Below are 6,948 nucleotides of genomic sequence, written 5' to 3' on the forward strand. Positions count from 1 at the left end.
ATAAGCTCACCTCTTCCTCGTGTCGTGCAGTGAGGGTGATCTGGTGAGACACCTCACTCATGTTATCAGAGAACAGGGGTTACGGAATAGAGTAACCTCAAGTTCTCTTTCAAACATTCGTTTCGGTGTCTCACTATGGGGATATGCAGACTCCCGTATTGCCAGATAAGCCCATCTGAATGACTGACTGCCAATTTAGGAGGTCTCGTGGGGACCCACACTTAACACAGTGTGGGCTAGAGATGGTTGCCCAAGAGGTTGCCATCCCTCTGGCAGAATGAGCACGAAGTCCCTCCGGGGGGAGGGGGTTATAAGCCAATTGGATCGCCTCAACAATCCAGTGGGAAATGCGTTGTTTGCTAACGGGCTTGCCAAGATGTTTTTTAGCCCAGGAAACAAACAGCTGATCTGACCTCCTGAAAGCCTTTGTTCTTTCTATATAGGTACATAAAGCCCTAACTGGACCGAGAGCATATAGGCGCTCCTGCCCGAGGCAAATCACACACGCATCATGTGTATCTGAACCTGAGTTTTTGCAACCGCAGGGGCGAATTCTGGGCAGCGGTTTGCAGTCTGCCATATTAAGGAAGCTTGGTGTAGCTAGCTTGGAACGGCTGGACGGCTAACGCTGATTTTTTATTTATTTTTTTCTTCTCTCGGTCAGGTAGCTATGGTGAGCTAGTATGACCTAGCTAGTGTGGTGGCTAGCGCTTGTGCTACTTGGCTTGGTGACCGTGTGTAGCAAAGACAGTTAGCTTGGTCAGCTAACTGTTGTGCTAGGTGCGTGGTGGCAGCTAACACACTCTCCGACCTGGCTCTGTGGTGAAGGGCAGGCGACTTGAAACGCGAGCCGTGCTAGCGCCCGGTGACCAAGGTGTTAGCTTGCTTGCGTGGACAGTTAAGCTAGCACTTATGTTCACAGTCAGGAGAGATGAGGTTTCTAAGAAGCGAGAAGAGGAAATTGAATTACGGGTGACGCTGCATCACACCCTTTTATAGGGAGAAGGGTGGCCCCTCCCTGACGCAAGCATCATGACTGCCAGCCAATACTGGCTGGAGTAATGATATAGAGGCTTCTGAGGACAATGCTGAGAGAGCGTTCCCCATAGTGAGACACCGAAACGAATGTTTGAAAGAGAACAGGAGGGAGAGACTGTCAGCGGTGTGTGTGGAGGCGTGGAAGAGATGACCCAAACGCTGGACTCACGGTGCAGAAATGAAGAGGATTTATTGGAGGGAGAATGAATAAAGCAGGAACGATGGAGTAGCTGGCTGGCTGAAAGGCTGAAAGACTGGAAGAATGGCTGGCTGGCTGACTGACTGGCTGGCTGGCTGACTGACTGAACATACTGGCGGAGAGACACATTACCATCAGACGTACATCAATGACACGACAGAGAACTGGTGAAACCGAGGAACTTAATACACAGGTTGAATGATGACAATGATTGGAAACAGGTGAGTACAGGGCTGAACATAATCTAACTAATGACACAGGAGACAAGCTGACACGGGGAAAAAACAGGAAGTGAGAACATTAATGTGGCGAACTAAACTGAACATGAACAAACTGAAATCACTGGGTCAACGACCCAGGAACCCTGACAGAGACAGAGAAAGAGCCAGGAACAACAACGTCACACGGCGGGCGACTGGACAGGCTGGAGGACGGCGGGCGACTGGACAGGCTGGAGGACGGCGGGCGACTGGACTACAGGGCACTGGGCGGGCGACTGGGGGACTGGCTGGAGGACGGGCGACTGGACAGGAGCAGACTGAGCTACAGGTGACTGGACAGGAGCAGACTGAGCTACAGGTGACTGAACTGACGGGGCTGGAAGCTGAACAGCAGGTGAGTGAACTGACGGGGCTGGAAGCTGAACAGCAGGTGAGTGAACTGATTGGACTGAAAGCTGAACAGCAGGTGAGGGAACTGACTGGAGTGAAGATGCTAAAGGAGGAACAGAGGTAGGCGAGGCTGACGACGGAGCGGAGATTGGTGTGGCTGATGGCTGAGCTAATGACTGGGTTACTGAAGGGGACAAAACTGCAGCCTGGGCTAATAAAGCTGGGGCCTGAGCAGGGGACACCTCAGCTAGCCTAACCAGTGACAGTGCGAGGGCGTGAAAAGCTGGATCAGGAGGTGGATGACGAGGTGAAGTAGCAGGTGGACCGGTTAGCTCTTCCAAGCCTCCAGGGAGGTCAAGCTGGGTTCTGGTTGCCCTCAGCCTGGGCGCTGGGATGGGCACGGAAGGTGGCTGGACACCAGTCACCCCCACCTGAGAAACAGAAGCGGGTGTGGAGGTAGACCGGGTCGCAGCTGCCCTCCTCCTGGGAGCTGGCACTGGTGTGGGCGTAGACTGGGCCCCCGTGCTGGTCGGAAATGGCTGAATAATGGGTGTGGAAATAGTGACGGTGTGTGTGTTACTGGCAGGTTTATTGGAGAATGTTCTGGTTTTTCTGCCACCACTATTTACAGTCTTTAGAGAAGAGCAGAAAAACTCTTCCCAGTCCACGTCCTCGTCTAGAAGGGAGACTCCTCATGAATCAGAAGTGAGTCTATGGTGCGTTTCAAGTGAGTAATCAGATGGTGAGTGCGAAAAACAGTCACTGGAGCTCACCATCGGGAGTGGCTGAAAGTAGTCCGTTTTATGGCAGCGTGTGCGCCGCTTTCTCCGGGAAGAGGCAGCAGGTGGGGTACACAGCCGAGCCTCTGGCACGGGAGCCTCCATTGAGCCGAGGTGGTAGGCGGAGCCGCTGTGCCATGGCGAGGTTGAAGGTCCGGTGAGTAAAACGGCTGGCGGGCGAGCGAGGAGCGGAGCAGCGGGAGAGCGAGCGGCCGAAGCTTGGCCTGTGACGCCCACTCTCCGCGGCGAATGCTCCGATGCAGGTGAGGTAGCAGGTGGAGGACCGCGGCGTCTCCGAGGCCCGCCCAGAGCCAGACGAGTCCCCTCAAAGATGTGCTCCCTCTCTGAGAAGAGCCGCTGTTTCCACCTGAGCTTCTCCGCCCAAATGGAGCGCTGCGTCCTGCCGCTCATAAAGGTTCGAGTCCGCTGGGTCAAAAGCGTGTCTTCTCGGCACGGGTCGTGTCATTCTGTCAGCGGTGTGTGTGGAGGCGTGGAAGAGATGACCCAAACGCTGGACTCACGGTGCAGAAATGAAGAGGATTTATTGGAGGGAGAATGAATAAAGCAGGAACGATGGAGTAGCTGGCTGGCTGAAAGGCTGAAAGACTGGAAGAATGGCTGGCTGGCTGACTGACTGACTGACTGACTGACTGACTGACTGACTGACTGACTGACTGACTGACTGACTGAACATACTGGCGGAGAGACACATTACCATCAGACGTACATCAATGACACGACAGAGAACTAGTGAAACCGAGGAACTTAATACACAGGTTGAATGATGACAATGATTGGAAACAGGTGAGTACAGGGCTGAACATAATCTAACTAATGACACAGGAGACAAGCTGACACGGGGAAAAAACAGGAAGTGAGAACATTAATGTGGCGAACTAAACTGAACATGAACAAACTGAAATCACTGGGTCAACGACCCAGGAACCCTGACAGAGACAGAGAAAGAGCCAGGAACAACAACGTCACATTAGAAAGGTATAGTAATCATCCACAACTATTTTCAGTTGCAGATTATAAAGGATTCAGAAAGTTTATTCATGCAGGCCCATATGACAGAGAATATGCATCTTCTTTTTGTTTTCATATTATAATTTATATTTAATTGTGTTGTGGTTTGCAGTGTTTTGTGTTGTTTATAATTGTTTGTTGTTCAGCACAACAGTGTTCAGTATGTTAGCTGTTATACTTTGTTGCGTTTGAAAATAAAAGTTGGGCTGATTTTAACATCATTACAAAAAGTGTTGTTAATTATTTTTAATCATATTAAGGTTACCACAAATTGTCTGTGAAGGTTCTCAGTCATCCAGGTCATCGTAGTCAAAGGAGTTTGCAAAGAATAGCGTCTGGACTTCTTTAAGTTGCTTGAAGATGTTTCACCTCTCATCCGAGAAGCTTCTTCAGTTCTAAGGTCAAATGGTGGAGAGTCCCAGATATAAACCTAGTGGGAGTAACCCCCCACAGAGGGACAAAAGGACCCCCTGATGATCCTCTAATCGCCTGAGCCAAGGTGTGAAACTGGGTGTGTGTCCCAATCAGCCAGAGTTTCGGGTGTGTTCATTGTGAAACCTGGCCCCACCTTATCATGCGAATTCCTGAGGTCAGATGGCCCAGGATGTGAGTGGGCGTTAAGGCATCTGGGAAGGGATCTCAAAACTGGATTATAGATGGCAGAGAGTTGGTGTCGTAAACCCCCGCCTCTGTTCAAAGATGGACGCTCACAGTGGACATAGATGGCTTCTTTCACTCCTCTTTCAAACCATCTGTCCTCTCTGTCCAAAATGTGAACAGTGGCATCCTCGAAAGAGTGTCCTTTATCCTTAAGATGCAGATGGACTGCTGAGTCTTGTCCTGTGGAGGTGGCTCTTCTGTGTTGTGCCATGCGCTTATGAAGTGGCTGTTTGGTCTCTCCAATGTAGAGGTCTGGGCATTCCTCGCTGCACTGTACAGCATTAGGGCTGCCACAAACGATTATTTTGATAATCGACTAATCACCGATTATTTTTGCGATTAGTCGACTAATCAGATCGTCATCCATTGGACGTACAGCGTACAGCTTATTGCACCAGCAGCATCTGCTCTTATATAACTATCATTAGCTTACAGCCATAAGTGTTTAAAGTGCTAACTAAAAATAAAGACAAGTTGATGGTTTATTAAATTTTAATGAAATTTGCAGATTGTTTCGGTGAAGTTTAATAAACTCCTTGCTATCTAAAATATAACAGGACACCGGAGTATATTCTCCAGCATCTCACACTTCTGATGATCAGCTGTCTGCTTGACATTTATTCAGCTGTGTAAAAACTATAACTTTAATCTCAGCCAAACCGATTTACTCAGGAACAAATAAAATACTAAAAAAAGCCAAACAATAACATTTTTAAGTTATCTAAGTGACTCATATATCATGTTTAACCTGAGTAGTGAAAGAGGGCGGTGGGTTTGAAAACGATTTGCCGGGAGTCCGGTGTTCTCACAGCTCTAGTGAGCCTTGCCCCCGCTAGCTATCGAGCTAGTGGGTAACAGACGTCTCCGAAAACGTCGGAGCGCTTTTGAAAATATGTGGTGTCTTGATAAACTGAGCAGATATTTGAGGTTTCCACATCTACATTCTCGCCTGAAAATATGTCAAACGTTTATTTTGTGACCCAGAAAGAATAATAAAAGTAATATTAAAACTAACTAGCTGCCGCCATTGTTGGAAACTGAGCAGGGCTGCGCTATGAATTCTGGGACACAGCTTCTTCTTCTTCGGGGTTTAACGGCAGCTGGCATCCTTGTAGATGCAGTGCTGCCATCTTCTGTTTCAGTCCGTTATTACACTCTTAAATACTACTACTTATTCCTGCGTCTTTTGGGATCTTTCAAAGCTTCAAACGACGCGTCGACTATTAAATCAGTCGTCGACGATTTTGATAGTCGACGTAATCGTGACTAGTCGACTAATCGTGGCAGCCCTATACAGCATACACCACATTGTTAAGTCTGTGTTTTGGCGTTTTGTCTTTCGGGTGAACCAGTTTTTGTCTGAGCGTGTTGCTGGGTCTGAAATGCACCGGGATGTCGTGCTTGGAGAAAACTCTCCTGAGTTTTTCTGATACACCAGCTACATAGGGGATGACAATGTTGTTGCGTCTGTCCTTATCCTCCCTCGCTGGTGTCTGGTCTTCTTTTCTGTGCCTCTTTGTCACAAATTGTTTTTTCATTTAGTTGAACTTGAAATGTTTGTCAGTAGGGAAACAATTAGTATTGTACAGGGTGGGCCATTTATATGGATACACCATCATAAAATGGGAATGGTTGGTGATATTAAAGTCCTGTTTGTGGCACATTAGTATATGTGAGGGGGCAAACTCCTCAAGATGAGTGGTGACCATGGTGGCCATTTAGAAGTCGGCCATCTTGGATACAACTTTTGTTTTTTCAATAGGAAGAGGGCCATGTGACACATCAAACTTATTGGTAATGTCACAAGAAAAACAATGGTGTACTTGATTTAAACATAACTTTATTCTTTCATGAGTTATTTCCAAGTTTCTCTTTGTTCACAGCCATTGACATGTCGAAGAGGTTAACACGTGAGGAGCGGATCGAAATTGTGTTGATATCTGGTGAACGCAGTAACCGGGTCATTGCTGCAGATTTCAATGCAAGACACCCTACGAGACCACCCATCTCCCATGCTACAGTTAGCAAACTGCTTGCTAAGTTTCGCCAGACTGGTTCAGTGTTGGATTTGCCAAAATGTGGACACAAGAAAATTGTCACTAGTGAAGAAACATCAGTGGCTGTCCTAGCTTCATTCAGCAAGAGCCCACAACGTAGCACTCGCCGCATGTCACTGGAGAGTGGCATTAGTCAAACATCCCTTCGGCGGATATTACCTACTCACAAATGGCACCCTTACAAACTCCAGCTACTGCAGCATCTCAACAAGGATGACCCAGATTGGCGCACAGAATTTGCAGAATGGGCAAAACAAAAATTGGAACAGGACCCTCAGTTCACGCAGAAGATTTTGTTCAGTGATGAGGCAAACTTTTATGTGAATGGTGAAGTTAACAAACAAAACCACCGCTATTGGTCTGACACTAACCCACACTGGATGGATCCCTCCAAGACTGTTGGAACAACAAAAGTGATGGTTTGGTGTGGTATATGGTAGGGCTGTTCGATATAACGATATATATCAGATGACGATATAAAAATGTCTATCATTTCATTTTACGCTATCGTTTGTTTCATGGTGTCGCAAAATAAACTGTTTACGGCAATATTTTTTCATCGTTTTGATGGTCAC

Source organism: Mchenga conophoros, linkage group LG17, assembly GCF_057382185.1.
Source record: "Mchenga conophoros isolate Kocher_MC1m ecotype Shallow Benthic linkage group LG17, M_conophoros_male_GT1.1, whole genome shotgun sequence".
Lineage (NCBI taxonomy): Eukaryota > Metazoa > Chordata > Actinopteri > Cichliformes > Cichlidae > Mchenga > Mchenga conophoros.